The following is a 25276-nucleotide window of genomic DNA, read 5'->3' on the forward strand; positions in this document are numbered from 1 at the left end:
CCCCCCCCCCCCTTCTTGTCCATGCATTATGTTTCTCCACTGGCCTATAAGACCAGATGCAATGCCAGAGGCTATGCCCCTCAACCAAGCAAGCCCTCAACTCATTGCCAGCAGTTTGCTCCATTATTTAACAGTGTAACAAAGTTCAAGGCAATTACATATGTGTCATTTATTTACAAGCCCCTAAGAGGACAATGTAGTGTACACAAGAGAACACACACTCTCGTTCTGTTTGCCAACAGAATGCATATGTTTGAAACATTGCATGCAATTTGCACAGAGGGGAAAATATCTCCAAACATGGCACATACTTTTCTTTTAATGATGAGCATTGACGGTTAAAATGACTGTAATACTGACATTGCTAAATTAATGAAATCTTCATATTTTATGGAAATGTTAGGCAGCTATGGCATGTCACTCTTACAGCTATTTGATGTGTAATAAATAATTTCTGTGATGAAAATTCAATGTGATTCCAGAATTTAAGTATCAATTATCATTACTATATTAATACCTAATATAAAGAAATTAATGCATAACTCAGGAACATTAATTTTTTATCATAACAGTCCAGTTCATATGAATTGTGTACCATGAATCATTCATATTTTTCTGATTTAAGTTATTCAATTTATATACTCCAGTGTTGAAAAGTGTCCATTGTTTTTATTTTATTTTATTTATATATTTATTTTTAAGTAACTCTTTTGTTCAGCAGGTCATTGCTGATTGTTCAAAGGTGATAGTAAATACATTTATAATGTTACACAAGATTTCTATTTAAAACAAATGCTGTTTTTTACTTTCTATTTCTAAGAATCCTGGAAAAAGACATTACACCATTCCAATAAAATTATTAAGCAACTCAGCTATTTTCACCATTAATAAGAAGAAGAGCACTAAATCAGCATATTAGAATGGTTTCTGAAGGATCATGTGACGCTGAAGACTGGAGTAATTGCTGCTGAACATTCAGCTTTGCCATCACAGGAATAAATTACATTTTAAAATATATTAAACTTAACTATATTAAGAGTTATATAAGAGACTTCTTTCAAAAACATAAAAATCTTACAGACCACAGACTTTTAAATGGTAGTGTATGTGATGCATTCTTCATCTTATCTTTCAGTGAATAATCATCATTTGCAAATCAACCTGTTATGAGAGCAAATATTTATACCAGCTTCAATTTCAAAGCTTCATCATGTTCAAGATCTCAAGATAAGATTTCATTGTTCAACGTTAAACTCCCAGTCCTACTAAAACTATATGTCGGTGTGTCTTGAGAACGTCTCCAGTGCCGTGGCCCAGCTCTGTGTCATGATGGTGCAGGACAGAATGTTGCCAGTCCCCAGGCAAAGTGGGAGCAAATCTGTCGGGTGCAACTGTTTTCACTTGGGCCAACTCTGCCCAGAGAAAGTGCCCTACTTACTGTTTCTGGAAGCTGGGTTGTTCTCCTTCTCCTCCTCTTTTTCGAAGTCTCCATGACACTTTTTTCTTGGTCACCACAAGTGCAATTTCAATAATAGACTTCCATCTATTATTATTCCAATAGGTTCCATATTAGCAGTAGCTGGGGCCAGAGTGCTGATTTCTGATTAATGGTGCCCACATGTTTCTGGAGGTGTATTTTAGTGTGCTTTGCTCACTGGCTCAGCTGTATGTGAATTTCTTCTCAGTTTTGGAGTAGGTTTAATCAAGTGTCTTTGCTCTGTTTAGCCAGAATGCATTAATTGTTTTTGCGTAGTCCATTTGTTAGGTCCAAAAAAAAAAAGCATTATCAGTAAATTTATATTAAAACATACAGTTTAAAGGCTCATATCATCATGGCTTTCTCTATACGTCTCCCCTCTTTTCTCTCTCCCCATCTATTCCACTCTCCAGATGGCATAAGGAGTCCATCACAAAGCGGGCATCCTCCCACAAAAACCTGCCATGAAACGGGAGCGGAAGAGATGGGCACAACCCTAAGACCCGGCAGCCCGAGACCCTGTTGGGTTAAAAGCGCTGTTTGTTATGCTCCGCGCCGGCCATGTGCTTTTTGTGGCGGGTTTGATTTCTAAGCATGGGCACGTTGGGCTTTTGGAGAGCATATTTGGTGTCTGATGGAGGGATGATGAAGGCAGCGCGGTTTAGTTGGGCCTCCTGTGTGAGGTAACACGAGTGGGGGGTCTGGCACAAGCCGCTGCAGGTCAACCCGAGCTGTGGAAATGCGTCATGCGCTTAGAGCACGAGCCTCAACAGCGCTATCACAGGCTGTTTCACCCAGGGATAGCGCTGTGTCTTCCTCTCTTCCTCCTTCTCATCTTTGCGTTTCATTTCTGTCCAGTTTGTGCATTTTGTCCCAGATGGAGTGGCTGGAGAGGGTGCGAGGTGAGTCAGAGCTGTCTGGCCTGGCTTCACAACCGTTCATGCCAGTGCAAACATTGCAGATTTTAATTAACACAAATGAAATGAGTTCAAAATGCATCAAGAAGTGTTATTTATACATAAACTTGTTATTTATACATAAAATATGTCATATATATATATGTACGCTACCGATCAAAAGTTTGGGGTCAGTGAGATATTTTTAGGTATCAACACTTGTTTAAATTTATTTAACAAAGATGCATTAAGTTAGTATATTAAAATGATTTCATGTCACTGAAGACTGGCTGCTAAAAATTCAGCTTTTCCATAAATAAATTACATTTTTAAGTATAACTATATTTAAAATATACACGAGTTGTTTTAAATTGTAATAATATTTCACAATATTACTGTTGTCACTGTATTTTTGATCAAATAAATGTAACCTTGGTGAGCACAAGAGACTTCTTTCAAAAACATTAAAAAACATTAATCATAATTTTCAACATTAAAATCTTACCGACTCTTTTTTTTTTCTTTAAGTTTCATAATTTTCAAACCTTAAAGGGATAATTCTTCAAAAAATTAGACTGTCATAGTTTAATAACCCTTATGTCTTTCCTAGCCTGTATGATTTTCTTTCTTCAGTGGAACACAGAAGAAGATATTTTGAAAAATGTCTCAGTGTTGTTGTTTGTTTTTTCTTCTGCTTGGTTACCAACATTCTTCCAAATATCTTGAGAGGTACAAAAGTCATACATGTTTGGAGCAACATGAAAGTGACTAAATGATGACAGAATTTTCATTTTGGTTTGAAATATCCCTTCAAGTACTCATAATGGTTCTTGCTTTATGAGTCGTACATGATTGACAGGAATGACTTGTGGCTCACTAAGTGGTCCAGGCTTGACTGATTCAGTGAATGTTTCAACAAACTGATTCAAAACGAAAACTCATTCATGACTCATGAGTCTTCTTGAGTGATTCATTGAAGAAACCAGCTCACAAGAGTCATTGGTTCATAAATTTTACTGCACTGTTCACATTGTTTGTGATTTTGTGGTTATATTTATCTTGTCACATTAAATTCAGTCAGCAAACTTTTGGTAAACTATAACTTCATCACTGCCACTGGCTCCTAAATGAATACATTTAGCAATAGCACTGTTTGATAGTTTGCTAGATACACACGTGATTTCTAGTAAATCTACAGTACAGTACGTATGACATGTTATTGATATTCTATATTGAGCATTCATTTAATTGATAAAACCTGAGTATATAAAAATCAGTCTACGAAAACATCAAATTATATTATTTGTATACTTGGCAATCAATGCATGCTAACACCTCTGTTTTTCTGCTAGCTGTACTACATTAAATATTCTTTTCCTTTAGATACACAAAGTTTTGATTTGTTGGTGTCCACAGTATCTTGCTCGAAGGCCTCTCGCTTAGCCAACTTTTTCCCTAAAGTGCTCTCGGTAACTTTCTGGCGGTCTCTCTCATGCTAATTGGTCGACAAACACCCGACCCATCCCCACCCCCCACCCCACTCCATCCACCCCCCCGCACCCCAGTGAGTGGCTGGGCCCCCTGGAAAGCCACAGTAACAAATGGCTGGCTGTGAGGCCTTTGTGAGCCCCTGCTGAGCGCTGGTGTGGATGGTGTTTTAGGCCGCTGTTCAAGCACAGCGGGGGCCGAGCGCTCTCCCCCTGCTCGCTCTCTCTCACACAGCTCTCGCAGGCGGAGTGCCTTCACACTCCAGACGACAGCAGGCCTGCAGAGACGGTCACTTCTCCAGCTACATTCCAAACCCAGTGTGCGAGAAAAGTTTTCAGGCTTCACTGTTAATTAACACACTTTGACTTGAGTTTTGTGGGTGTTTTTTTTTTCTTCTTCTTGTCTTGCTTTCTTTGGCCTGCATTATGTCTGCTCTTTTGTAGTGTAGACTAGTTATTTTATTTGTGCTGATCATTAACGTGATGCTCTTCAACCTGGCACAAAAGAATATGTGCCTTTGTTTCCACCTTTGAGGTGCTTTAACGTAGATCTGCTGATCGATGTTGCATCTCAGAAATCATTGTGTAGTATGTTGCATATTTCTCTTTCACTTTCTCTTTATGTCTGAGAGTTAACAAAGCTTTATTTGCATATCTGTAGAATGGTTTACAATACTGCCAGAGCATTCCAGGAATTGCGTAGCACAGGTGAGTGAAATCAACAGTAAAATAAAGGAGGGTGCCATAAATGAAGTGATACATGGGATGTGAATATGTTAGAGCGACAAGCGATGTGTTGATGTATAATGTATATTCTATACGTTAGATTCAAAATAACCTTGTTGTCATACCTGCCAATACCGGGCGAACTGAGTGAATTTATCAGCTTTAAATGTTTCTTACCGACTGTACAAACGTACATAATTTTTCATTTAAAAAAAACATTTTTTTTTTGCTACCATGGCAATGGAATAGCTTTTTGTTCCCTTACATATTTGTGTCAAATGATGAAGTTATTTTTGACACTAGCAGCATGATACATTCCCCATATACTCTATGTGATATGCTACTTCTCATAAAAACATTCAGATAGAGGTCTGCATTGGAACCGCGGGACCCGACCAGATTTTTTGCGCCGCGGGATTAAATTCCCGAATAAAACGCGGTAGCGGTTGGTAACTCTGGTGTAATTTGAACGGGAGCGGGCGGTCTAACAATATCCCGTTCCCGACGTCCATTTAGAACAGCATATCTGCGCTTTATTCTTATTGACCACCGGTACAGCTTGCGCTCAGGACTGTTATGCACGCGCTGCACGCATGCTTAAAATGTCACGCATTTTATTTGCGTGGTCTGTGCGCAGCATGTGCATACCGATGCTCAGAGCAGGCTGTACCTGTGGTAAATATACGGCCCTCAGACAAAACAGGCAGGTTGTCGATGAGTGACAGTAGAATAAGGATGGAGCAAAGTGTGGATGCACTGTCCTTGAAGGACGTTCAACTCGGTTTTGTTTATATTTTGCTTAGCCTATAATTTTAAATGAAAGATGTCGTATAAAAATACGAATACAAATAGCTAATAGGCTATTTTTGTACAACCTACATTTTTATTTTTTTTCTCTCTGCAACACTTTTTCCCTATTGTGTTGTCAATGTTAAACGAATTGTATACTGACAAGACGAATAAAAATAAGAAATACAATTTTTTGTACAACATTTTTATTTTCTCTAAAACTTTTTTTCCTACTGTTGCATAAAATATTAAACACATTTTGTGTCTTAAGATAATTCATATAAATTCAAGTAAAAGTCAATCAATTCAAGACTCTTGACAAGACGAATAAAATAGCATACAATTTTGTGCAGACTACACTTTTATTTGTCAGCCTATCTCTCTTTCTTTCAGTAGCGGAAATTTAAATGTGAGATTCTGGAAACGAGATCTAAATTTAGCGGGAAGAAAATTATTCTAAGCGGACAGCGGGTGAACAAAGTGTGAATATATAGCGTGAGCGGGTGGGTGCGGAATAGACCCTTGCGGGAGCGGGACTAAAAAAACAGTCCCGCGCAGACCTCTACATTCAGACACATGTTGATGGCTTAAAATGAGGAATATTCTTTAAATGTGTTGCCAAATGGAGCTCTGGAGAAAAAAATCCAACCATATAAGATTTTTTTTGGGGAATGTCACTTAACAGCCTTACCTAATTACTAGCAGACAGCAGCTCCACATTTGGAAAGATCAGAGAAGAGAGACTCTGTGTATATTAACACAAACACGTTCATCATTATTGGACAGATAAAATACCAGTGAGGCTCAGCTTATCTTCATAAAAGTAAGTGTATAATTGTAACCGTTCATTGCTGGAGCTGAGCTGAATGAGAGAGAGAGAGAGAAAGAGAGAGAGATTCAGAGCGTGTGCAGAGCAGGGGGACGTGTGGAACAGTATTAAGAACCGCTGCTTTAGAATATTGATTTTGAAACGGAATCCATTAGAATCGTTAGAAGACAGAATCGCGATTCATATATGAATAGATTTTTACGTGCACCACTAGTTTTCTCTTCCTCTTCTCTAAAGCAGCGCAGGCCTCACCCCCTTTGCTGCCTTTTCCCAGGGGCGGGGTTTATCTGGGTTTGTGATGTCACGAACCCGGGAAGTAACTTGTTGTAGTCCCTACCAACCGTTTTTGTTGCCATTAAACTGCCAGAATTTTAAAAGACTATATCGCCGTTTGCAATGAACTTTCAGCTTCGTAACTTTGCAGATATTGTTTATGCTCAAACAGCAACATTACACAATAACTAACGCAATGAACTTTCAGCTTCGTAACTTTGCAGATATTGTTTATGCTCAAACAGCAACATTACACACTAACTAACGTTAAAAAAGTGAAATTGCAATGAATCACCCCTTTAATTTGTGTTCCGATGATGAATGAAGGTCTTACGGGTTTGTAACGACATAAGGATGAGTAATTAATGACAAAATTTTGAACTAACCCTTTAAAATCAAAGCATTGTTCTGTTTGTATGAGCAACCTGATCCAGCCCGGTACAGCAGCACTGGCTCAACCAGTACCATAAATTTGGGGCAGGGCTGTCTGATTGCCTGACCAATGACAGAGGGAGTGATCAGGAAACCTGTTTGAACACATTCATTTTGCAGTTCCGAACGGTGATGCTAGTGGCACAGAAATCGCACACTTTACTGTCGAATCTTGCCAGATCTTCATGTATATCACTGATCTACATGTGTATCGCTCTCATTTTTTCCTCTCTCTCACTCTGCAGGCAGGAGAAGGAGGCGGTAGAGCGCTGCTGTGGAGAGGACATGGCCGGTCTGACCTTCCAGGCACAGCGGCGCGAATGTGAGCTGACACAGACACTCCAGCAAATGGAGGCGCAGCACGAGAGGAGTGGTGGGTGTTCGCCGGTGCGCTGCCCCTTGCCAGAACAACCGCCTCACCCGCCCTTCCGCCTGCCTCACCCCCACAAGCTCCGGGCGTGAGCCACACTGTGCGGGACGGCATCAGGAACACCTGTAACCTTTGGCTGGCCGAAGGGAGCAGATGCTTGGCGCTCCAGAGCTTCGGCGCTACGTATTAGTTAGCGTTTAAAAATGGGGGGGAGGCGGGCAGAGCTGCCCACTGTCTGCTGATTTCAGAGTGCTGCTCTCACATCTGTTGCACCATCTGGATGGGCGAGTTTAGTTTATTTACCTGTGTTTCCGGAAACTTGAGGCATGCTGATTGCCAGAACAAAGCGCAGAGAAAACAAAGGGCTTCTTTCTGGCGCGGCTGCACGGCACACGTTGTCTAAAGAGAAATGGCATCAGAGGCTCAGCAGGAAGCTCTCTGGGCTTATGGAATTAGTCCTTTAATACCGCAGACCACTTCCCTTTCTAAGCATATAATGGCCACTCTCGATAGCTAATTATTTTTTTCCTGTCTCTCTAACTCTAAACGGATTGATTTTAGTAGTTAAGACAGAATCGCCTCTAGATGATACCACTTTTTTTTTTTTAACTCTGCCCCGTTTGTTTAGAGTCCAGTTTGTTTCTTTTATCCTGGTTTGTGTGTGGTGTTTTCTCTGTGGCCGGCACATGCCCAGCTAGTTTCAAAGCGCAGCGATGCAGTAGGATTCTTTTAGTGAACTTTTCAACAGCTTCTGAACTTTTTGAACTTCATGAAAACTACATTTAATTAATACTACAATACACATTGCCACTACATTCCTGCATTCTGTCTGCTTCTCCTTTGCTCTTTCTTTTTACAGAATAGCTCAATGTATAGCCTATATAAACAAAATATAAAGTGGGATCCCTGACCAAATCCCTGAAAATCTAGAATTTAAAATCCCATTTAAATCTGGAAATAAACTGTTTTTTTTAACAACTTCAAACAAAGAAACGTTATGATGTAAAATCAATAACAAATGTCTGGTTCTGCACTATTATATTTTAAGTCAATAATAAAATAAGAAAATGTGTGACAGTGGTCATATGACTCTTTGTACACATGGTCAGATGTTCCTCTATTAAAACACAAGATCACGTCTTTGAATCATCTCAAATCTCAATTACAGATTCTGACACATGACCCCAAACTTTTGGGCCCAGGAAGAACATTGTTTGTTTGTTGCTTTGTGTTGCTCTACCTGTCTTCTATATTTTAGCACATCTGTGTGTTTGCAGTATTAATGAGTCAAAGCTTTATCTGTTCACAGTCAGAGAAACAGATGCTCTTCTGAGTGCTCAGAACAGCCTGATCGGGAAACTGAAGGAGGAGTGTCAGACGCTCGGGGCTAAGCTAGAGGAACTGGCCCAGAGCAGAAGGTACAAAGCACTTTCAGATCATGTATACCGTATTCATTTTTTCATTCATTACAAACTCAAACACAATTAAAAAACTGAACCCAATCAAGTTCATGCCAGGTATTAGACCTACATTTACACTTGTGATCAAGGTTTGTATGGTTATGGAAAACCTGGAAATGGCAAATTTGCAAGGTTTAAAATTGTTAGTCTTGCTTGTTTTTGTTTTGCTCAGCTGTGAAATATTTAATCGACTATAAATTGCTATTTGTGAATCATGACTGACAAAGTTCACTAACGAATGAAGTAGTAAGCACAAATAAGTGGAAATTCTTTGGTCAAAAGATGTGGGAACCCTGGCTGTCTTGAGACCAGTATGTGCTGTTTCAAATATCAGAGCTTATTTGCTCATGACTCTGACGTCTAGCATATCTACAGCTGAACTAAACATAGTGCTCACTGTAACTGTGCTATTCCTTGCAGTGAGATCAGTGGAAATCGAGTTTCCATGTTTGAAATGCAGATTGCTTGACATCGTCTTCTCAACTGTTTGATCTTGTTGATGCTTTGTGAATTCTGTATCTTCGCGGAGTCCGACATTCAGCACGGAGCCACTCGCGGTGTGTTATCCAGAGCGTGGCATCCTTTCCGTGCCATACTGCTCTAGTCTGTGCCCCAGTAAGGGAGCTGTCACTGTACCCTGGCACACGCCAGCCTGTCCTCCGCGCAGGCTTTGCTCTCTGCCCATCACATGTGCCTCTCACCTCAGGCCTCTGGGGTAGTCAGCTGTTAAAACAGTGTAAAGCGCATTACTCACATCGCAGCTTGCAATCTGCCATGGTCAGTCAGCCCAGCTTGGGAAGGTACAGGCCACTGCTGCTCGCCCTCCCCCTTCCGCCCGCATGCTGAACTCAAGAAGACCTCTGAGGAAGATGGATGCGGTGAATCATCTCCACGTATTAGTGACCGTACTGTATTTTCTGCGTTTTTAGTATTGCTGTGAACAGATAAAATCACGCACATGGATCTTTTGACAGTGCCAGGCAGTCTGACATGCTTTACTTTTTAATTTCTCTTACTTTTAGAACTATCACACATGCAGTTTTTATGACCTTATATTGGCTGGAATGGAATATTTGCATCTTTAAAAATATATGTCATGCCACAGTACTATTTAAGTGAAGCACAAAAGGTGAAGAAAGCTGTATTTGCATAACTTCTGCAAACAAGGTGAATGAAATCAACATAAAAGCTTAAAATAAACAATAATGGGTAGTCGACATAAGGTATAATGTTCACATTGCCTCCTGTCAGGGTTTATTTCGCGATAATATTTTGTAACTATACATTGCATTTATTACAGGGCTACTTGCCAAAAAATTAATAAATAAATAAATTATCATGAAATATTGATGCGAGGTAAATTTATTTTATTATCTTAATTATTTATAAAGACAGTAAGATTTTAAAATGTAGAAAAAGAAATAGTGACCAAAAATATGCACTTTTTTCCCTTATACATTTATAGTAAATATAACCTAAAATGTTGATGTTAAAAAATAATAAATAAGTTCAGGTGCATGTTAATTGTTAACTACTGACATTCTAGTATTATTGCTATCTAGTAGCGTTTACATTTTTAATGCAGGCAGGTTTGTGAAAGTCAAACTTTTTTTAATAAACCATTTCTAATAAAACAATTTTTGGGCCGTATTTAATTATTTTATTTAGGTTTAGAGTGATGAAAATTTATTTTTAGATAAACTTTAAATTTTACATTATTCAATTTAAATTGTAATTATTTTTTAAATCTTGATTTTTTTATTTTTTTTTCAATGAACACATTTTTTTTGTTTTTGGTAAAAATAACTCCCTTGGAACAGATATTTAAAACAGAGTTATGTGAACATCCATGAAAAGGAATGGTGTATGGACTGTGTATATCACACACTTTATTATATTATTTATTACAGGATTTATTTCCTTCTACTGGTCTCCCTGTCCTGTTGTTTTATATCCGGTGACAGTGTGGCCTTCTGTTCAGTGTTGTGTTTTAAACCTATAGGCAGATGAGCACGCAGCACGCTGGTGACAAGGTTCATTCTGCATAAGACTCGGATGAATGTTGCTCTCGTGTCTGATGCAGCACATACAAGCGAGTTGTGGTGGTGTATTGAATTACTTGTATCTTTAACAGTTTGATCAAACACAACCTATTACGATGTCTGTTGACTTATATGAGCACATTAAACAAGTTTACACATTAAATCAAAGATCCGCTTTTTGGAGCTGATGCCTTCCGTGTAGGCTCTTTAACTTTCGGAGAGCAGGGTGTTTACAGTGCTAATGGAGTTGAGTTGACTTGGCAGGGCTTTACCTCATGGCAGAGTGCTCAGGTGTTCCTGGTGCAATGAGAGTGTAGTCTTGTTAAAGAAAGAGCCACACATTCGTCTCTGCCTAAATAACTGTCGCTGGAGCCATGGCATAGTGGTTAATGCAAGTTCAGATCCGGCTGTGACCCATCCAGTGATCCCAACCCTCCTTCTCTCTACTCTCTGTTGAGAGACAAAAGTGGAAATACAAACACAGGGTGTCCGCGGGGTCTTAAAAAGTATTAAAAGTTGATAAATCAATTTAGAGAAAATTAAAGCCCTTAAAAAATATTAAAAAGTCTTAAATGCCATTTTCCAAGGTATTAAATTTTGTATCATCTTTTCATTATGTATATTTGTCGAATAGTGGGGTTATGTGTATTTTATTTATGGAATCCCGCAAGATTTGACGTTTGGAAGTGTGCAGGCCTTCTTGCATTATTATGCTGTATTATTTTATTATTTTATACATTATGATTATATATTCAGTGGCATAAAATGGTCTTTAAAATGACAATAATATCGCTTATCGCAATTATTTCTGGGGCAATATATCGCACGACAAAAAGTTGTTATAGTGACAGGTCTAGTTAAAGGTTTGAAATATTGCATAAATTACATTTGGTTGAAATGCTTGTACTGAAACATTTTGCATTCTACCTGTAATAAAACTGTGCTAAATGTTTTGGGCCACACTTGTAGGAAGCATTTGAGCTGTGTTTATGATAAATGTACATAACAGTGAAAAAGGTATTAAATTTAACTCCATGATTCCTGTATATACCCTGAAACATACAAAGACAAAAAATGGTTTATGCTGCTTCCTGGTAGGCCTTCACACATGCTGCATTTACATATGTGAGGAAATAATAAATTTATCATATTAAAAAATATTAGATCAGCTCATAACTGCCGGTACTTACATACTGTGTATCTGTTTTAGTAAAATATGCTGTTTTGTTTATGCTATGTAGGCTGCTTTGGTAGGTCTAAATGATTTATTATCAGACCAATCAAGAGTTATTAGAGTCATTATTATAGTTAAAGTGTCTTTATTTAACACTATCGAAAGGTGGATTATAAAACTTAAGCATGTATGTGTGTGTATAGAGCGGAGATGGAGCAGTTGTCTCTGGAGAAAGAGCACCTGCAGGAGAGCGCTGAGAAACTGCGAGGTCGTTGTGAAGAGATGGAAGAGCAGTGTGTGCAACATGGGAGGATGCACCAGCGCATGAAGCAGAGGTACGTACACCTGCAGCACTGACCTCAAGTCCTGCATCACATGTACACTCCCTATAGGAGCTTGTTTAGTGTATCACACCACAACATCACATTTGCATAATGATTGACTAAAGCTAAAACCAACAACAATTTGGGGTGTGAATCTTTGGGGCGACAGTGAGTCAATTTCACTTATGATTCACAGAGTTTCAGTTAAGAATTGATTTAGGAGTGTTTTAAAATGCATTGTAGAATTCAGGCTTTGTTCACCCTGCACACAAATCCAATTTGGATTGGTAATTTCACATGTGGTGAAATGTAATACGTTTGTTTAGGTTTGTAAATATGAGATTTCATGAAAAAAATATCAGGGTTTTGCTTCCTTAATTAATCTTGAAAAGATTCAGTCATGAAAAAGAATGTCAAACTAGATCAAGGTCAATGAACAAGTGTACAAATAATTAACAAAGCTCTTTGTAAGGTTTGTAACAAAACTCTTTGTAGGGTTTGTAAGATTTATATATATATTATTTGTAATGTTTTTTAAAGTCTTTTATGCCCACAAAGGCATAATTTGATCAACATTCATTTGATCAAAAAGACATTAACAATTTAATATAACTTTTTTTATTTGGGTATATTTTAAAATGTAATTTATTACTGTGATGACAAAGCAGAATTTTCTGCATCCTTACTCCAGTCTTCAGTGTCACATCACATGATCCTTCAGAAATCATTCTAATATTATTGATTTAGTCATTTAGCTGACGCTTTTATCCAAAGCGATTTAAAAATGAGGACAATAGAAGCAATCAAAATCAACAAAAGAGCAATGATATGCAAGTGCTATAACAAGTCTCAGTTAGCTTAACACCGTACACGTAGTAAGTTTTTTTTAAATTTATTATTATATAACAGAGAGGCTCAAAATCACTTTCCAGAACATTCTCGTTCACCATTCCTGGCTGGTGGAATGATCTTCCCACCCCTATCCGGAATGCTAAATAAAAAAAATAAAAAACCGTTGTCTTTCTCTTTATGTATTCCTTCCCTTTCTAGCTTGTACTTATTTGAACAATGCCTAAAACTTGGTATTACAAAGCACTTCCTGTGTCTGTTTGCCTCTTTAAGAAGAATCGCTTTATGTATTCCCCAATTGTAAGTCACTTTGGATAAAAGCGTCTGCAAAATTACTAAATGTAAATAAAAAGAAAACCGATAGAATAGAAAAAGAATATAGCAAGCTAGTGTTAGAGGCTTTTGTTTATTGTATAATAAATAAAAAGAAAACAAATAGATAGAATACAAAAAGATTAGAAAAGCTATAGAAGTCTAAAAGGGACATGTTTTTTTTAATTTTTTTATAAAGAATAGAATTAGAAAAGAGAGTGCTAGAGTTAGAGGTTCAAATAAAGATGGAAGAGATGTGTTTTTAGCCGATTCTTGAAGATGGCTAAGGACTCAGCTGCTCGGATTGAGTTGGGCAGGTCATTCCACCAGGAGGGAACATTTAATTTAAAAGTCCGTAAAAGTGATTATGGACCTCTTTGGTATGGCACAATAAAGCGACGTTCACTTGCAGAACGCTAGCTTCTATATACTGATTTGCTGCTCAAGAAACATCTCTTATTATTATCTCATTATAATAATCTTAATATTCAGTTATTTTCAGGATTGATAAACATTTGATATTTTGTAATATTTTTAATGTTTTTACGGTCACATTTGATCAATTTATTGCATCCTCCTTGAATAAAAGTATTACTTTGTTTCAACAAAAAAACCTTACTGACCTCAAACTTTTGAACAGTAGTGTATGTTGTTCTTCAGGAAATACTTTTGTCAGACTAAAATGCTTCTTAATTCAAGAAGCCATTGATTAGATTGATTAACCTCTCAATATGTCTATAATATTATTTGGAATCAGATAGTGGGTTTTTTATATCCGATACATGTGAGCATTGCGCTCGTGCCACTTCAGACCGTGTGTGTGTGTGTGTGTGTGTGTGTGTGTGTGTGTGTGTGTGTGTGTGTGTTTCAGGCAGGGGCACATGTGGCCACTGAGTGTAGGGTTGAGGGGCGTCTGGCACACCGCCCGATCCAGCATGTGGGCGAGTGAGTGAGTGTGGGTGTATCCACAGTACCTCCAGCTTGAACCGAGCTTCTGTTGGGTGCACAACATCCTTCTGTTTCCTCCACAACTTTACATATTAGCGAATATCCACCTCCTCGAACCAGAGAGAAGCAGATACAAAGAAAAGTTACGTTTCCACTGCTGCCCCGTAATGAAAAGGATGTTGTTTTTAGATAGTTGTGCAGTGTGGGCATGTAAGTGAGCTTTCCTCACATAACTGGAGCTGTTAAAATGGTTCGTCACCTTTGCAATTACGCAACATTTCTCACAAGAGCTCACAGACCGAGCTCAGAGGTGAGATGGAGCGATAAGAGAGAATCTATGCGTGTGAAATATTTATAGTTGCGTTTACCATAGAAGAGACATTTTTATTTGAATTATGTACACGCTAGAGAGGATTTTCGCGATAATCTTTTTCGTTGTGCTTTTTATGAACTATTCATAATGGATTTAATATGTTCTAGCTAATCTTTATAGAAGAATTCAATACAAATGAAAGTTAGAATGTGCATGATTTCGTGTGCTGGCCAAAATAGAGAAAAATCAATTTGTGAGAGTTTACCGCATCGCACCGTTCCTCTCTCTCGCTGTCTACATGCTTTGTTTATTGCGACGCTGAAACACACATTTCTACTGCTGTTGGTATGTAAGACAGAAGGTGCCGGAGCCAAACTTCAGCCCTCGGCTCTGAGTAAGAGACTGAGAGGTCTGGTCCCTCCCGCATCTTCAGTGCCCCGGGTGTCTCTGTTCTGTAGGGCACTTCACCCCACCGCCCGTGGGTTAAGGTGTACGTGTTAATAAGTTGGTGCAAATGGCTCCGGCGTACATGCAAATAGCCGGGGCCCCACCTCAGATATTCTTGATCGGGCGCGCAATCTGTGCTGCGAAGAGCTGCAACAGCGTGGCACGAATGAAACATTTGGAAAATCAGCTTGATTTATTTTTACCATTCGAGCCAACGCCAAGCAACACAGGGGTTTTCGGCACACAATGTTTCATTCCTGCAAGTTATTTATTTATTTTCCACGTGGTATTCGCATATTTTTTGCCTAGAGATTAGGGCCAGTGATATATGAAAGGCTTGGTGTCTTGGCCAAAGATTGTGCGTAATAGCCTCGGCTTTATAGAGAACATCAATAATACATATGCATATCAATCCTATTTTTATTTTGTAAATGCATTCTGGGCATCGTTTTACTGTAAGGTGATTGACATTAGCATGGTAAAAGCCACTTTGGGATGTAGTAATCAATTTTTTGTTTGTTTTTTTTTTATTCCTGACTGATTTCATATTGTCTCATTAATGTACAGTTAAAAGGGCAAATACTCTCTTTAAGGTCAAGTAACAAAAATATGTACATTGTGTTAATGATTCACGTAATTAGAGATTTTGTAAATAATGTAGGAATGCTGTCCTTGTCATTTCTAATATAGAAATGAATTACATTTTAATTGAAATGAGGATAGAATTTTTGTACTGTTAGCGCCAGACATATTCAATATACTTTTATCTTAAAACTTTATTTTATAAGTTCAAATTATTGAATGCACCTAATAAGATATTTGAACCAGACTCTGGTATGTCTTAGGTATTAAATATAGTATTAATGTTGTTATTATTATTCATATAGACTGCAACATGTATTAGTATTGTAATTTCTAATTACTTTGTAACTGTCTGTCCTTTGAAAGCTGATGCATTTGGGGGTGACAAAAATGTTAAAAATATGCAGCTTTCCCCTGTACATGGGAAAACTTATAAATAGCAGGATTTTTTTTTTATTGATTTCTGAGCTTGGAAATAATGAACATTTCTATAACGGATACACATTTTTGTAGTTATGCTGAGACAAAAAACATAAGCCAGAATTGCTCTTATCGAGTAAAACAGGCATAATGATGTCCAGTATGTTTGATACCAATATTTTGATTATTTTCAATGAATCTATCAGACCGGTTCACAAATCAGTCCGAACGATTCATTACTGAATTAGTCAATCAAAACAGTTTTTTTAAATCTTTATCCTTTGTTCACAAATTACTGGAAAGCTTTTGGAAAAGTCATAGAAATTCGTTGTGAATTTCATTGTGGGAAGACTGAATGGAAAAAGCATAATATAATGCATAACCTGTCAAAATGAATTTCAGAAAGCATTAACAGGTATTTAACATGAAATGCTTTTTAGGAAAATTACATGTCCTGCTGTGTGGCATGCTATACTCCAATTAGCATTTTGCTAATTCTTTTATAATTATTATGCATGCTGCTTTTATGCCCTTGTATTACTTAAGAGACATGCTTTGGTGCTTTTTAAAATGTATGTCACTGCAGAACCACGTATAGGAACGAGTGAAGATAATTAAAGTTAATTGAAGGCATCTAAAATATCCACTTGTACATTTAAATAAAGTCTCAATGTTGAATAAAAATGTTTGTCAACTACCCTGATAGAGAATCATTTTAGGCTGTCTAGAAACAAAACCCAACTTGATATCTGATTATTTGTCCAAAATTTCACCTGCTCCGGATCCCCGCTCACACAAGCTCCTCAAACGTTCTCTCCTCTCCGCTCAACCCCACAAACACACATCTGCCAATGAGCGTCTTTACCAATTATCACTCCCTCTCACCAACACACACAGACGCAAACACGCTCCTGTTCCTTAAAGGAGTGTTGTAGCGTATACGCAGATGTGTGCCTAAATCTACAGGCTTCTGTCAGCCATATGGCGGCATAAAGAAAGATGGTAGACTACCCTGATAGAGAATCATTTTAGGCTGTCTAGAAACAAAACCCAACTTGATATCTGATTATTTGTCCAAAATTTCACCTTCCCCCGGATCCCCGCTCACACAAGCTCCTCAAACGTTCTCTCCTCTCCGCTCAACCCCACAAACACACATCTGCCAATGAGCGTCTTTACCAATTATCACTCCCTCTCACCAACACACACAGACGCAAACACGCTCCTGTTCCTTAAAGGAGTGTTGTAGCGTATACGCAGATGTGTGCCTAAATCTACAGGCTTCTGTCAGCCATATGGCGGCATAAAGAAAGATGGTAGCGGCGTGTGGATGTGCGCGGAGGGGAGCGTGGATGGAGAGCCATGTGTAGCGGTAGCTGGAGCGCTGCTGAAAAGGCTGGAGGAGATGGTGCAATGGAACAAATGTCCGCCTGCGCCGGGGCCGAGAACAGCCGCGCTGCTGCCGGGGAGACGGCTGGGCCTCGGGCGAGGGCTGCTTCATCTGGTTCCCTGCCACTCTCCCCCGCTACACACCCCATCCTTCACTTACACACACAAACGTGCATTTAGTGTGTGTGTGAGAGAAAAAGCTATGCCACTTTTCCCGAAAGCAAGAAAGCTTAGTAAACTTTTCACTTGCAAATGAAGTTGGCAAGGAGTGAAGGAGATGGCATGCGTAATGTGGATGATGCTTGTCTGTTTCTTTAGCATCCGCATGCTGGTCGCTGTCTTTTCTGGGTCAGATGTACCTTTTAGTGTTTTTTCTACCAGTCTGCTTGGAACAAAAGCTTTTGAAAAGAGGTCAGAGTTATTTGGACTTCTCTTCTTCAAATCAAACGAGAGTCTTGCTTATAATAATTGTGCTTCAAGTGGCATGACTTATTACAACTATTAAATCTGAACTTTGCAGGCAGACAATAGGCTAATGATTGCTATACTTTATGTGGACTAGATTAGCTTAAGTTGTTTATATTTGATGTTGTTGCGCTGTATATTCTAAAATGTAACTGGGGTTTTTTTTTTTTTTTTTTCAAAACCTCTAACCTAAATATTAAACTTCCAACATGTGATGCAAACCTCGATGCTACAGACACAAATGATGTCTCAAATGGTGTTGCTTGTTGAGGAGAGCTGAGCTATGGACCCTGTTCACATTTCTGTGTTCGGAAATTTAGCAGGGTCAAGTTGAAGGTACACGGGAGACTATAGCAAACATTATTTTTGCTTTCCCATTTGAGAGAGATGGATTACAGCAGTCAGAAGAGAGAAAGATGTCAAAGCAGCTGAAGAGAAATCTCACAGAAGTGTTTAAAAAAAATTGAACAAAAAAATGTACGTTTGCTAGAATTACGATGTTAAATCACCACTTACATTTACTTCAGATCAGGGCTGGATTGGTAATCGGGCATACCGGCATTTTCCCGGTGGGCCGACGCACTTAAGGGGCCGACAGAATGTTGTTGTTTTTTTTTTGCCGAGGACCATCACGCAGGGACAGTGAGCAGCCAGTGGCCCATTGGTTTGTCTCCTGTATTGACAGAGTAAAACATCCAATCACAATGCGCTATACATGGCGCGATGAAGTATTTTGCTCCGCCAATATAAAGATCGCATCACCCCAACTTCTTCCTCGTCGGCATTTCCCACGTTTTCACAGCAGATTTATCAAGAACAGGCTTGCTCTGCGGTGAGTGATGCGGGCCAAAGAGCAAGGCAGGAGGAGAAGAAGACACTACATACACTACCAGTCAAAATTTTTTGAGCAGTAAGAAAGATCCAATAGAAAGATCAAAAGATCAGCATTTATCTTAAATTGATCAAAAGTGACGATAAAGACATTTATAATGTTACAAACAATTTCTATTTCAGATATATGTTGTTCTTCTGGACTTTATATTCATCAAAGAAACCTGAAAACATTCTACTCAGCTGTTTTCAACATAATAATAATAATAAATATAGCTGCAAGCAGCAATGACCGGGGTTCAAGCACATGAAGGCATTTAAGGTGGTATGTTTTTGGGTCTAGGCCAACCTGGATGTATGGCTGACAGTAAAACCTTTAAAAAACATTAAAAATCTTACTGTTCAAAAACGTTTGACTGCTATAGTGTGTATATATATACACGCCCACCACCACTTCGATATATCGATATATATATATCTATATCTATATATATATATATATATATCGAAGTGGTGGTGAGCCGCCTGGACCAAAAAATGCCAGGGCCGATTTTTTGTCCCAGTCCAGCCCTGCTTCAGATAATATATAAGTCTAGTTAACCGTTGTGATTTGATAAGTGTCAGAAATTGGTGATTGGGATTAAATGCATTAAGTATATCAGGATATTATTTAATCTCTCTTTTATCTTGCTAATCATCCTCATCATACACTACCATTGAAAATTTTAGGTCCGTAACATTTTTTTTAATGTTTTTGAAGAGGTCTCTTATGTTCATTTAATTGATTAAAATACAATAAAAACAGTAATGTTGTGAAATATTATTGCAATGTAAAAGAACTGGTTTCTATTTTAATATATATTAAAATATATTATGTAAAATATATACATTTAATTTGTTCCTGTGATGGCAAATCTCATTTTTACTCCAGACTTTAATGTTACATGATCTTTCAGAAATCATTTTCAATATGCAGATTTGATGCTCAAGAAACAGTTCTTATTATAAGCAATATTGAATACAGGTGTGCTGCTTAATATTTTGCTGATTATTTTGTTCAGGAATCTGTGATTAAAAGTTAAAAGGAACAGCATTTATTTGAAATGGAATTTTTTTGTAACATTATAAATGTCTTTACTGTGGATTTCTGATCAATGAATGCTGGATAACAGTATTATTTAAAAATAATAATAATAAAAATATTTAACTTTTGATTGATAGTGTACAGTAATAACGTCAAACTAATCCTAGTGTGATTCACTGTAAGAAGAAAAAAATAGTAGAAACACAGTTTCTGTTAAGTTTACAGACATTCTCCAACCCTAAAACACACCACTATACATTATGCACTATGCACTAAGCATATTTCAAAATACAGGTAAAACGACTGAAAAATGAATACAAAAAAATTAAATATACAATGCCTTTTTACGGCGCTTTCTTAGAGTGTTTTTGCATTTTCAGAAGCATACATAACTTTCTGGGCTCAGGGATTATAGATTTGTTGATTATCATCAGTAAGTCAATGCTCAGTCAAAAACTGAAACTGATGCCAGGTGGTTCTTAACATTAAAAGTCATGCTGTAACATCACGCACACTCCCACTCTTCATTATGCAGCTAGGGGGCAGCGGGGAGCCTCTCCACCCTAATTTCCCTCTTTTCTCTACCCTTCGTGGGCCAGCTGGCCCACACTGCCGGGGGCAACAGCTCCGTGGCCTGCTGACAGAGCCTTGTGGTGTGGTGGCTCTACTGCTCCTGCTTACGCGGGTTCTAGGCACATCCCAAGGCATGCAAACTGTAAAACGCTACATGGTGCATCCAAGCGCTCCCTATCCAGTGCTAAGACCTCATTTATAACATCAAATAGTGCTCACTTAGCTCCTTTCACAGGCTCTATGTGCAGTAAAAGCTGATGGTGGTAACAAACTTTATAGAGACTTGACATCGCATATGTTATATAGCCTAATGTAAATGTGTGCATCACTTAACAGCAGATTGTAGTTGTAGCATGTAGCCTAGTAGATCAAAACTTTTTACTGATGTCAATAACATTGTGTGATGTTTGTACGGACGAAGCCATATCTACATGTGGTCTAAACTCAGTCCTCTAAGTAAAAATCACAGATAGATGAAGCAGAGATCATGTGCAACAATAGAGATTGGCTAGTCTAACAGGTTAAGGCCTGTGGTCAGTCGAGCTGTGTCTGGTCCTGGCAGAGGAGTGAGGAGCCACTGGCAGGCCTGTTTTAACTAGGCAAGCCAAGACAGATTGCATATATACTATACCGCTTATCCTTCCTCCAAGCCTCGCGTACCCGTTCCCGCCACTATCCATCCGCAGCATGCTGCTGATGGGAGCCCCGTAAATTCACCGGATTTAGTGATTTGTCGTTCCATTTGTTGAGATCTTTTTCTATTGGTTTGTTTGTGCATTGAAGGAACTAAACCTGCCTCATTTGTTCTGATATGCTGTACTAAGTAACTGCTATTGTTGCTGTTATGGTGAGCCCTGTTCTCATTAGAATATTATAAAAAAAAGATCAATGTTTAATGCGAGATCAATGTTTAAATTTAAATCATTTATCACTAAAATGATTTGTTACGTTCATTTAATGTAAATTTATAAATTTTTTATTTTGTTTGCTACACCACATTTTTCAGTCTGTATGTCACCTGTTTATTTTTATTTTTTTTGGGGGGGGGTATTTGTTTTGTGTATTCGCAAGAGCTGAGAGTATTCTCTGCTTCTTGCCAATTCATTTGGCCAATGCTAAACAGATGCTAAGCACTGAACATCGCTCATGAAAATCACATACCCTGAGGCCACAGCAGGCCACATGAGCGGAGGAACTTCAGTCCATCAGCATCAAGACTCGCTGTACAGGTGGCAGCACTGCAGGTCACTCGCGCACTCGCACTGTTTATTATACTAACTCACAGAGTAGCGCATTACCTGCAGATAATTCACAAAAAAAAAAAAACGTTTTTAATCCATAAAAATATGTATTTTTATTATAATATTTTTTTTACTCACAAATATCCAGCAATTAATTTAGATTCACATGTAGAGCTAAGTTAAAGCAAAGTAAAGAGCTAAAGTCTTTGTGTTTGAGGAGTGGAGTAAAGCAGGAATTGCCTCATTACCTCCTATATTTCATTTGAGGGTCTAATTCAATGTGGTTCTTTAACCAATCCTGTCTTGAGATGCCAATCCATAACTAGACTGTTGTTTTGGTCTTTGATATTTCATTGGAATGAACTAGATAGCTCCTTATAGCCAGTGACACTTACACATAACTGTGATTTATGTTGCTGAAGTGAGACAGACACAAACGCACTTCATAGTAAAATAATGGTAACCCAGTTAAAAGTGCCCTCATTTTATTCAGCAAGGACGTATTGAAGTCATTGAAGTTACAAAAAGCTTTTTTTATGTTTTTGAGCGGTAAATCGGCATATTAGAATGATTTCTGAAGGATCACATGACACTGAAGATTGGAGTATTGATGCTGAAAATTCAGCTGACATCACAGAAATGTACATTTTAAAATATATTCAAATATAATTTTTTTTAATTATTATTTCAAAATATTACTGTTTTTACTGGTTATTGTTGATCAAATAAATGCAGCCTTGGTGAGCATAAGAAACTTTTGTTTTTCAAAAACATGAATCTTACCAACCTCAAACTTTTCAATGATAATGTTTTTTTTTTTTGTTTTTTTGTTTTTTCAATTATAATATTTCTACTTAAGTCTTTTTTTTTTTTATTATTTAACCAATTAGCTGACAGACCACTTGAAATCCATCATGGACCACCAATGGTCCTCAGTTTGAGAACCTCATGATATTTTGGAATTTTTAGAACGATTTGAAAAGCACATTCACATTTGTTTTAATTGCAGGACTGGTATTTAATTGCAGGACCCCAGTGAATCAGTTTAATGTCTAATAATTGGGTCACACTTTATTTTAAAGTCCAATTCTCGCTATTAACAAACCATTAACTACAACCATTAACTCAATAAACTCCTAATTTGCTGCTTATTAATAGTTTGTAAGGTACTTGTTAAGTTTAGGTATTGGGTGGTATTGGGTAGGATTGGTACTAATAAACAGCCAATATGTTAATAACAGGCATGCTAATAAGCAACTAGTTAATAGTGAGAATTGGTCCCTATACTAAAGTGTTACCAATAATTGCTTTAAAAAAGTAAAGCCCAGTATTCTCTAATTGGCATTTTTTGTGTTTTCTAAACATGTAAATGACCAGTACCGTTACCTGAGTCCTCATTTCTCTCATCAACTGTCGGGTTAGCCGCGTCTGTGTGTTGCGCTGGCTACAGTTAGCCTGGGAGCCAGCAGATGGTGTCCTTTCACCAGGGTCAGTGGGGAAGCTCTACTCTCCCTTAAAACCCTTCTCCAGCTCTCTCAGTAGCGGGCAGAGGCAGCAGTGTCCAGGCCGGGCCAGCTCAGCCCAGCTCCATGCACTAAGCTGTATTAAAAACCTAATTAAGTTGCGTGCCAGTAAATGGAGGGAGGTTATTGGATTTGCAGCCTTAGCTGCTGGACAGCCTTCTAATTTAATCAGACTCCCGTTGTGAGTCCAGCTTCAGAGATGTCTACGGGAGTTTTCTCTCCTTTTTTCCCCCTTCTTTGGGACAGTTTGTGGGAGTCAAACACAAACTAACACGGCCCTGAATAAGTACACGGGTCATGCACATTGGACGGATTTTAGATTTTCCCTGAGTGGCTGTAGAGCAGATAAATATGGGGGAGATTGAGAGCTATTTGACATTTGCTGATTAAGGGCGGTGTGATTGTATAATAGGTTAATGTAGCATGTCTGTCTCCAGAGGTGCAAAGGTGCTGCAGATGGCTTGTGTGTGAGGTGAGCGGATTACACAACCTGCTTTAACTGCTTCAGGATGCCTGACATTATACTGCCTGCCAGACTTTACTGAGGCCACAGAGCTGATTCTACTCATTCAAAATACTGACACTCTCAGCATAAAGAGGAAACATTGGAATAGATAAGTGACATTATGTCAGGCTTATAATTTGATTCAGCTGAATTATGAAAAGTTCATAATCATTCCATTAGTTCTTGTTTAATCCTGACAATATGTTTAATTGCTGACTACTTGAAAAATACTCCAGTATTATTAAACTCATACAATACCATTACAGCGAGTTTAACAACACTCATACTAAATTGATTGGTAATGTTTTTGATAAAATTTATTCGATCAAAAATAAATAGTTTTTTTATTTCTGCATATTAATGATTGGTTTTTACTAATATTGAATCAGTCTCAAACAATAAAACTCATGTATTTCGAGAAGAAAAATAAACCATGTGTCAAAAAAGCAGATGGCACCAAATGATGGGCAAGTTCTTGCAGCTCTCACTTCTGAAGTTTCTCTTATTCTTCTATTTCTTATTTATTTCCCGTTTTGGTAAACAACAGCAGATGAATGGTGCTTTCTGAAAGACCTGAAGAACAGCAGAAATGGTAGATAAAGGTTTGGATGAGTGTACTAATACAGAAGAACATTTGGAGCTAAGTAGTGTGTGGAGGAGGTTAGGGCCAGTGTCAAAGTGCTGCCAGACTCTGGAGGTGGGCGACAGCAGTGGCGCCAGCTCCCTACACAGCATGGCACAGGATGCCCACCACAGCCCTGTGATCAGCCCTGTCCAGCTCACACCAGGAAGGCCAGCAGAGAAATTAAAAGAAAGAAAGAGGATGAGGGCGAGGGAGACAAAAGAACAACAGCGCTTGACTGAGGCCTGAGGACAGGAACAAGCTGTCTAGCGCAGGCAGACAAACTATTCTGCTCACACTCCCAAATAAGACGGGATTTAAGGAATCAGAGGTGAATGACGATTATCGTGACATGCAGAAACACATCTACTGTCACACCAGACAGAGAAAAGAAAGGCTTGAAAATGGCAATTTTCAACAGGAGAAGCAGGAGGCCCGTTTTCAACTCATGCATAAATTTTTGGGTGCACGGTCCCTTTAAGATAATGATAATCTGTTAAATGTTCACTTTGTGAAAATTAGCTCTTAACACACAAAATTTTGACAGATTTTCTGAAGTCTTTTGACAAACATCCCAAAATTCAGAACATGCTGCTGAAAAACGAAGGCCAAGAGAGCATTTATGAAACTCAGTCAAACCTCAGTCTGGTACAGTGATAACTCAGATGGAAACTTCTTTCAGCTGTCTGCTGTGCCTTTCATCTGTGTGTGTGTGCCAGCACTGCCAGGCCAGTTCCCAGCAAGTGCTGCAGCTCCTCAGCCGACAGAAGCAGCTCATGCAGGAGCGCCAGCAGCTCGCTCACAACATGCACAACCTGCAAGCCCAGGTCAGTCTCTGTTACACACTGTACTCAGACCTCAGCTTGCTCTTTAACTTCAAACATGAAAGTTTAA

General features: G+C 38.4%; 1 pseudogene; it reads left to right on the plus strand.

Moving 5' to 3' along the window:
• The window catches only part of LOC107666371 (serologically defined colon cancer antigen 8 homolog), a 35803-nt pseudogene extending 12473 nt beyond the window's left edge, over window positions 1-23330 (plus strand).
• The last annotated feature ends 1946 nt before the right edge of the window (window positions 23331-25276 follow it).

Source organism: Sinocyclocheilus anshuiensis, unplaced genomic scaffold (genome assembly GCF_001515605.1).
Source record: "Sinocyclocheilus anshuiensis isolate Anshui unplaced genomic scaffold, SAMN03320099.WGS_v1.1 scaffold63, whole genome shotgun sequence".
Lineage (NCBI taxonomy): Eukaryota > Metazoa > Chordata > Actinopteri > Cypriniformes > Cyprinidae > Sinocyclocheilus > Sinocyclocheilus anshuiensis.